The sequence below is a fragment of the Tiliqua scincoides genome, chromosome 4 (assembly GCF_035046505.1).
Source record: "Tiliqua scincoides isolate rTilSci1 chromosome 4, rTilSci1.hap2, whole genome shotgun sequence".
Lineage (NCBI taxonomy): Eukaryota > Metazoa > Chordata > Lepidosauria > Squamata > Scincidae > Tiliqua > Tiliqua scincoides.
The window spans coordinates 119,352,066-119,361,501 of record NC_089824.1 but is presented as its reverse complement, the minus strand read 5'-3'; the positions used below and the strand labels follow the sequence as shown (position 1 = coordinate 119,361,501).

The 9,436-nt window shown below is 45.5% G+C and overlaps 1 pseudogene; it reads left to right on the top strand.

The window, feature by feature from the left end:
• Positions 1 to 2,419: 2,419 nt before the first annotated feature.
• On the top strand, positions 2,420 to 2,539 carry LOC136650187 (5S ribosomal RNA; annotated as a pseudogene).
• Positions 2,540 to 9,436: the final 6,897 nt, after the last annotated feature.

Below are 9,436 nucleotides of genomic sequence, written 5' to 3'. Positions count from 1 at the left end.
GAAAGCTTAGTCATCAGGCAACAGATTAGCAAATAAACTGTCTAATGCAGTGGTTCTCACACATTTAGCACCAGGACCCACCAGGGCAGAATGAGAATCTGTCAGGACCCACCAAAAGTGATGTCATGACTGGAAGTGACATCGTCAAGCAGGAAAATTTTTAACTATCCTAGGCTGCAACCCTACCCGCACTTACCCAGGAGTAAGTTTCCTTTACTATCATTGTTAAAAGAATACACATAGCAGTTTGTTAAAACTACAGGTCTAGAACATTTTCCCAAATGCAGTCACATATCATGGTAGCATCAAGTCTAATATATTAAAAATAAAATATTGAAATGAATGGGGACAAAATTGTCTCATGACCCACCTAGTGGGTCCCAACCCACATTTTGAGAAACACTGGTCTAATGAATTGGCACTTGACAGTCATAGCGGTGGGGTGACTCTGGTTATGCATTCTAACTTTGGTCAACACCAGGCCAAAGTGAAGCCTGTGAGCCAGACTCAAAGTACCTCTTTTGTTTTCTTTTGCTGTTGTTGGGCTGGCACAGGAGGATGGAATGTGCCTCCTTGTCAGCAGCAAAATATTCCAGCAGCTGAGCAGTGGGTCAGCACAGAAAACAACTGGCCCCAAACAAAGCCACAGACACAGGCTTGTTGAGTAGAGAAGCATGTATTGGTAAAAGGAGCAGGCAGAAGAGTAGTCAGTCAAATGGTCCAGCAGTCAGGGATAAAGTAAGGCACAGTCACAATAAGTCAGAAAACAAACCAGCAGCACTTCACCTAGAACATCCACCACAATCAATCCACACTGGGTGTCTGCACCAGTCTCCTTATATACTGGAGCCAGCCAGTCAGAACAGGGCGACCTCATCATCCCCTGACAGTCTTGTGACCTGCTCTGATTGGCTGCCAAGTGGTGCATTGCACCACTCCTCCATGGGCTACATACCTCAGCACACATCTCCCTGCGTCACATGGCTCCCACCTTACACAGGTACATTTAATTACTGATCAGTGCTGCAATTACATTTGTTTACATTCACTGGGCCTGGACATCAAGGCCCCTCTGCCACATCCTGGCTGATAACAATTCAAGGCCTGAGAGATGCCAAAGTCCTGACAGCTGTTGCCTCCAATATTCTCTGCCTCCTGAATAAGAGCCTGAATATGTTAATTCCACCAAAGCTGCTATAATTTCTTGCACAACCAGTGCCTGGTCGGCTCTCAAAATATTGAGAAATGTCATGTAAATCAAAAGCAAGACCATTTGGTGCCACAATAGAGCAACATGCTCAAACCAAAGATCTCCACCACCCCTGAATTTGCCCTGCCCTTGGCAGATGTCAAAACTTAGTGTGTGAACATGTGTCTCCATAGTCCTCTTGTGAATGGATTGTGCATAACAGACTGATTGGATTCATCTCTTAGTATTTATCTAGCAATTTAGTATATTTGAAGTTCTCCATCTATATTGTTTCAGAGCCCAATCCTGAGCTCAGCGTGCCAGCTTTTTGCCCCCCCCCTTGCCTGATTTCCTATGGATTTCCTTGAACCTATGGCAACCACTGTGCATCAGAACTACTGCTCCATGCACCGCACTACTGCCCATTTGCAGCAGTGGCTGGGCTTTCATGCCACCATAAAGGGCCTTATGATGCCAGAAAGCCAGTTAGGATTGGGGCCTCAGGACCCAATCCTGAAGCCAGTGGTATGCAGGCCTCCAGGTCAATTCTTCAGAATACTGCAAATGAAAAACATCCGATTCAGACAGAAAGGAAAAAAAAAAAAAAAAACTAGGACAGGACACAGCATTGCTTTACAGTGAAACAATAAATTCCATTAAAGCTTAATGTTGTCTTGCTATTAATTTTGGTATTCTGTTCATGGTTACAGAAAATGTAATGTCTTGTGTGTAACCTAAGGGCATGTGTACACTGCTGACTGAAATTACTTTAATAGCAATTCCCTCTCCTTAGTGAACATAGTGAGCAGCATGCTTAGTGAACTCTGGGATTTTTTGGCGGGGAGGGGGGTGGAGATTGCAAACAGAAAATTTTCAGCACAATCTTCAAACTTTCATTCCCACAATCCTTCATAAGTGGTTGTAACTGTGAAAGCAATTTGCCACCTCTTACTACAGACATGGGATGTTGCTCTTTAAATCTCCAGCTCAAGCAGAAGAAGCAGTTATAGTTCCTCCCTCTTATTCTTCACACAATCTTACCACCCAACTCCTTGTATCACCCCCCCCCCCCACACACACACACCTTCAGCACCTGAAGCCCTGCTTACTATACCAAGGGACAGCAGGGCTGTGGGATGAATGGGCAGGAGCAGGGATGGGGGCTTGTTTCCCAAGTCAGATGGAGAGTTCTGTTCTCAGAACTGCCCCTCTCCCAAGCTGCCTTTCCCCTACTGGGGCAACTGTTACCCTGCACATGCCTGATCTTGTCTGATCTTGGAAGCTAAGCAGGGTCAGGCCTGGTTAGTACTTGGATGGGAGACCACCTGGGAATACCGGGTGCTGTAGGCTTATACCATAGTCTTTCGTGACTGAAAGTTGCCAACCAAGGTTCCAAATGTGTCATCGCTTTGTGAATACGTACCTGGTACCCCTCAAAGGAAAAAAAGGGGGCAAGTGGGCATGATAGAAAGCAGCTGGTGGGAAAAGGCTTAAGCATGCCCTTGGCATCATCATCACTGCCCCACACAAGCTACAACCTCCTGAGTCTGTTTTTCTCCTTTCAAAAGTTGACGTCTCCGTTACACACCTTTGCAACTTGTAGTGTCCCTTTTTTACTGCACTTGGCAACATGTTGCCCTGCGCTGAGATCCCCAGGTTGTCCCACCAACCTTGCAATGGTGCATCAGGCACTATTGCTGCCACCAGTACTGAGGGATCAGGGGTTGTGTCATCTGAGAAGCATGAGCCTTTAAACAGTGCCTCACCTGCTCCACCAACTGATTACAATAATTGGCAGGGCTGCTAACAGGCTCTTCCAGGTCCAGTGCACAACTGCCCTTTCTGGGAGACGAGTAGTTGCAAATGGCCTAGCTGAGCACCATGGCACCTCTGATCATCTTTCAAATGGGCTTTCCTGTACCTCTGTCTGCAATTCTGTTTTTGTGCCCCAAACTTTTAAAAATTTAGTTTATGCGATTATTTTGACTTAATGTTGTTCTTGCAGTGGAAGATTTTATTCAATAGCAAGATTTGAACAGTGAAAGGATGGTATAATTGTTCAGTTTCCATTTGTGACTTTCCAGATCCATGAATCTCTTCTATCCATCAATAGAATTATCATGCAGTATTGTTCAGCATTCAAGCCCACACACTCTCTGACCCTCCCCTCAGGTCCTCATATTGTATCTTCTTTAATCTTGGCAATTGTTCATCCCAAAAGCAATTTAAACACCCATCCCCCCACCCAACCTCCCCACTCACACCCAAACAACAATGACAAATGCTATCCAAAGCTTGTGTTAGGATGAAACTACATGTTGTGAAGAATATATGAGGTGGCTGAGGGTGTTTCCCCCTGAAAGGAAGGAAGGAAGGAAAGCATGGGTGCAAGGGGACTGCAAAGAAACTGCAAGTTTCAGGGATTCAGCCTTGCCATGATTCTGATCTTGATTAAATGTGGCTCTCCTGTGCACTATTTACAGTAGGGAAAAAAACAGCTTCAATTGATAGCCCCCCCCCTTCCTTCTTGATAAAGAGGAGAAACTGGAAAGATACTCATTTATCATGTCTCATTTCAGGAATGGCATATACAGTATGGCTTTTATCCAGCCCTATAAATTCTCTCTAAAACGAATGTCTTGTTGTAGCCTGATGTAAGCAGAACTGTGCTCACCGCATTCCGGTGAGCTGTCTCTGCTGCCTCCTCATTTCCCTACCCCAAAGTTCACCTTAGAAATGAATTTAATTTGTTTACACTATTATTTATATCCTGCCTTTTGGCAATACCATCTCACGGAATGTAGGTCCCTAGCATGTGCCTATGAGGCCTTCTCAGTCTTCACTTATGACGTCTGTGCAATTCATGTCAAATTAAGGAATGCTATTGAAGCTACACAGAAATGTCAGCAACCATCATAAAAGCAAAGAATCATACTGGACACATGTACTTAGGTTGCCTGAAATTTCCTCTGAGCAGTCCATAGCCCTGCTAAAAGGGAAATGTCTATAAGGGACAACTATTTGGAGTAACAGCAGATGTAAATCCTTATAGAGCTGGGTCTCTTTTCCATGAACTCTGTCTATGGGGCCTAAACTCCTGGCTAACATTCACAGCCAGCATGTGTCAAGCGGTCAATGAGAAGTGATGGATGGAAAATACATGAGCAAATATCTTATAAATTTGCAACATGACACAAGCAGAAGGAAAAGGAAGAGTGAAGACCAATTCACACAGCCATGTTTGTTGTGTGATTATTACAACATTAACACGATCACTTGGATTATTTGTTTGGCTTTAACAAATAAGCTATCACCGATCAAGCCTTTTTTGCTGTCATGGAAGACATGGAGATTTTCAAATAAGCCCCTTAATCAAGTGATAGGATGAAATCAACATGTGGTCACATTTTACATATTATTTTGCCTTGTCCAACCAGCATTGCCTAGTCCAAAATGCAAGACATTTTGCAGTGCCAAGTACTTGGCCCCATCATTCAAGAACTGTACCATGAGATCCCCTGCAATGTTGCTTCACACACTGTGGTGCAATTCTCGATCTGATACATTGAATCTTGGAACCTGTCTTAATGCATGTTGTAAATGTCCTAATATTAAAACTCAGGCATCTCAGCATAGCAAGAGAGATCTGAAAACTGAAAGCGATACAGGCCCTTTTCTTAATGTACATATTAAGTATGGTTTTATCTGGACCTCAGCAAATCCAGGCTGAAATTTTTCATCACTGATCTGTGCATCCCCACATGAATGCCAATTGCTGCACACCACTAGACAAGGAAAGCGGCCATGGTGCATTTCTTAAATTCAACAGATATTTTGATATTCCTAACTTGAAAGACTCATCCATTGGTTTGAAGTGCTCATCATCTTGATTCCTATAATTGGAACATCTACAAATGTGACCTAGTCATTTATCAGCCTTCCGGTTTTCATGGCAACCTCTTATTCATATATATTGTCTCTGAGTCCTACAGTTGATCTTAACCAAGTTGACTCTGTACAAGCAAAGTCAAAATACTTTGGCATGCTTATTGGTATACAGACACATTCCTGTCTAATGAACTCCATTAACACAACAACGCTTTCTTGGCACTTGACATTCTTTTTCAATTTTTTTCCCTGCCCAGATGAATGAACTGTCTGCTTCAATAATGATACTAAGAAGATATTCACTCCTGAATCTTAATTATTTTGAGAATGATGAGTAAAGATAACATTTCACTAATAGTCACAGCTATGGTATTATAAAAACTAGAAATATTAATAGATTCAGTAAAAAGTGTATAAGATTGCAATCCTATGCAGCACTGCCGTAGCTGGGGGGGTGACACACTAAGTTTTGCAGGGAGCCTCCCTGCAGCGTGCAAGTGGCCCCTCCCCTTCTCTTGGGTGCCATTCGCGTTCATTTTGTCTCCCCCGCCAAAACGGCTCCCAAGGGGAGGGGGAGGGGCTGCTTGCACTCTGCAGGGAGGCTCCTTGCAAAACTTAGTGTGCCACCCCCCTCTAGCTACACCACTGCTATGCAGAGTTACAGAGCATTAAGTCTCATTGAGTTGAGTAGGCCTCGCTTCTGTTAGACAGGCAAAAGATTGTGCTATAAGTAGAATTTAAACCTACGTAGGGACTCAGTGACATGCGGTGAAGTGAGTAGCTCGGGAGGCACTTGCTGCAGCACCACAAAGCATCCTGGGGGAGGCTACCACACTGTGTACACAATCACAGGGGAGGCTGAGCTCTCACTACCACAGCTCTAGTCCAGTGGCATCGCTAGGAGGGTGCGGGGGTGCGGGCCATACCAGGTGACGAGCACGGGGGGGTGACGCACACTGGGGGGGCGACACGCTAAAATCGCGGTGGTTAAGAGTAACCCCATCAAATTATATACCGTTGGATGCAGAATTTTGAGCAGAATGCAATAAACCAGAGTGAAATATCTCCTTTCTATCAAAAGTTATGGCCAAAAAACCAGAGAACAAAAAATGCATGGATCCCTATGGAAAGTGAAAGTGAGCCGTATTGCGCGCTTACTCGCGAGTAGGTGAACTTGCCTTAGTCTGTCAGAAAGGGTAGGCTGAGAAGAATCCAATGACACCAGAATCATCCTGATCCAATGAATGCAGCCCCCCAAAACACCTGAGAAGGAAGTCCCTGCCTCCAAGCAGATGAATGTATTGAGCCCTATGGAAATAATAATAATAATAATAATAATAATAATAATAATAATAATAATAATAATAATAATAACAACAACAACTTTATTTTTACTCTGCCTTTCTCCCCGAAGGGACTCAAGGCGGCTTACAACATATTAAAAACATAATTTAAAAACAAATAGAAACATATTAACACATCATAAAAAAAAAGCAGACAGAGTAAAAATAGGTAAAAAGAGCATAGAGCAGCAGCAAGTCATAAAAGAATCAGGCCTGTAAAAAATATTAAAATATGTTAACAAGATGTTAAAAGGCCGAGAACTCAGAAGGCCTGTTTAAACAGAAGGGTCTTCAGGCCTCGCCGGAAAGTCTCAAGAGAGGGAGCCATTCTTAAGTCAAGGGGAAGGGAGTTCCATAGCGTTGGTGCCACTACTGAGAAGGCCCTATTTCTTGCAGCCGCCCCACATACCTCCCTAGGCGGCGGCACTTATAAAAAGGCCTTCTCTGATGACCTAAGAGGATGAGCCGGATTGTACGGGAGTAGGCGATCTCTAAGATACCCTGGCCCAGAGCAGTATAGGACTTTAAAGGTCAATACCAGCACCTTGAATTGGGCCCGGAAACGAATGGGCAGCCAATGCAGCCACTGGAGAAGCGGACTGACAGAGTCGAACCGCCTACCTCCAGTAACCACACGGGCTGCCGCATTCTGCACTAGTTGCAGTTTCCGAACCGTCTTCAAGGGCAGCCCCACATAGAGTGCATTACAGTAATCTAATCTCGATGTCACCGAGGCATGGATCACCGTGGCCAGGTCAGCACGATCCAAGTACGGCCGCAGCTGGCGCACCAGCCGAAGCTGAGAGAAGGCCCCCCTAGCCACAGCCGCCACCTGGGAATCCAGGAGCAGCTGCGAGTCCAGGAGGACCCCCAAGCTGCGAACCTGCTCCTTCAGAGGGAGTGCAACCCCATTCAGAGCAAGCCGATAATCCAGCACCTGCATTGAGGATTTCCGAACCAGGAGAGCCTCTGTCTTATCCGGATTTAATTTCAGCTTGTTAGCCCCCATCCAGATCCTCACTGCTTCCAGACAGCGCTCCAGGCCCTCAACCGCCACCCTGGAGTCTGGAGGAAAGGAGAGATAGAGCTGGGTGTCATCAGCATATTGATGACACCTCACTCCAAACCCCCGGATGACCTCTCCCGGCGGTTTCATGTAGATATTAAATAGCATGGGGGACAGAATTGAACCCTGTGGCACCCCGCACCTCAAGGGCCAGGGTGTCGAACAGGCATCCACCAGCACCACCATCTGGGACCGACCCTCCAAGTAGGAGCGGAACCACTGCAAAACAGTGCCTCCAACTCTCAACTCGGCCAATCGGCCCAGAAGGATACCATGGTCCATGGTATCGAAAGCCGCCGAGAGGTCCAGCAGGACCAACAGGGACGCACTCCCCCTGTCCTGTCCCCGGCGTAGGTCATCCACCAAGGTGACCAAGGCAGTTTCCGTCCCAAAGCCCGGTCTGAAACCAGATTGAAAAGGATCCAGATAATCCGCTTCATCCAAGACCCTCTGGAGTTGGGCCGCCACCACCCGCTCAATTACCTTGCCCAGAAACGGGATGCTGGAGACTGGCCGGTAGTTATCCAACACAGTGGAAAGCGAAACTAAGCCTCACGGTCGCATTCACTCGTGAGTAAGCAATCGTGCCCTGGCTGGTGTGAAAGATCAGGTGAAGAAGAGTACAAGGCTACCAGAATGGTCCTGATCTGATGGAACTGGAGCTCAGCAAGTGCTCCAGAAGGCAGCTCCCCCCCTAAAAAGGATCAAAACAGGCTTCAGCTGATAAGGTGAACCTTTTTGAGACTTGCAAAGCCTGACAGTGATCTGGTTTAAACAGAAGTTCTTAAATTGAGCTGGGAACTGGGTAGGGCTGAAAAACTTACTATCTTACTAACCTTACTGATTTTGGAGGGGGAATGTTATTGCAGGCAGGTTACAGAGGAAATTCACTTGGTGGAACAGGGCTGGCTTCTGCTTATTTAATTATTTGTTTTACTTTAATTATTTATACTTATTTATTTTAATTTGCCTGATGATGTCACTTCCACCATGACATCACTTCTTTGTGAGTCTTGGACAGACTGTCATTCTAAAAAGTGGGTCCCAGTGCTAAAAGTTTGAGAACTGCTGCATTAAGGTGCTAGTAAGTTGACACCCTGGGGGGGGGTGTGTGTGTGTGTGACACCACTAGTGACCAAAATCACTAAAATCATAATTTGGAAGAATAATACCATCATGTTACATATCAATCAATGCGTAATTTCATGCAGAATGTGTTCTATGTTTGTTCTATCAAAAGGTACAGCCAAAAAACCCGTGGGGGCGGAGTGATGGTACATCACCACGCCCACCACCTGGGGTATTGCCCCGCCCACTGGCTGGGGGTGATGCGCTGGCATCCCGCACTGGGTGATGTGAACCCTAGTGACGCCACTGCTCTAGTCTAATATTTCCCCGTATAGTTATAGGTTTGTGCCTGTTATACAGGGAGACTAGACCAGAGCAGTGGCAGAGAAAGCTCAGTCTCCCCAGTGATTGCAGCATCCCTCAGAAATTGAGTGCAGCATGTGTGCAATGACAGGGGAAGATGAGACTATTTTCACTGAAGCATGATAAACCTACATGTCCCTATTAGAAATAGCTCTGAACAGAACTGCCATGTCCACACAGCTTCCCCTATCCACTCTAAAGGAAGATGCAGTTCCACATATGCAGAGGGAAGCACAATACTGTTACTTTTTCATTGAACTGAACAGCAAAGAAATGGGCTGCTGTATGGGAGCTCTATGTGTATATCACAGTAAATGTAGGCCCTATTCATCTCTAATCATGCTTTCTTGCATGTGGCCAGCAGCACCAAACAGAAATTTATTTCTTTGTCTGTATGCATCAAGTTCTGTTGGGACCAGATAAGCATCATGAAGTACAACTATAGCCACATCCAGGGGTGGCACCTAGCTCTGCATCACATAAATACACTGCCTACTTCTGCCTCTGATGAAACACACT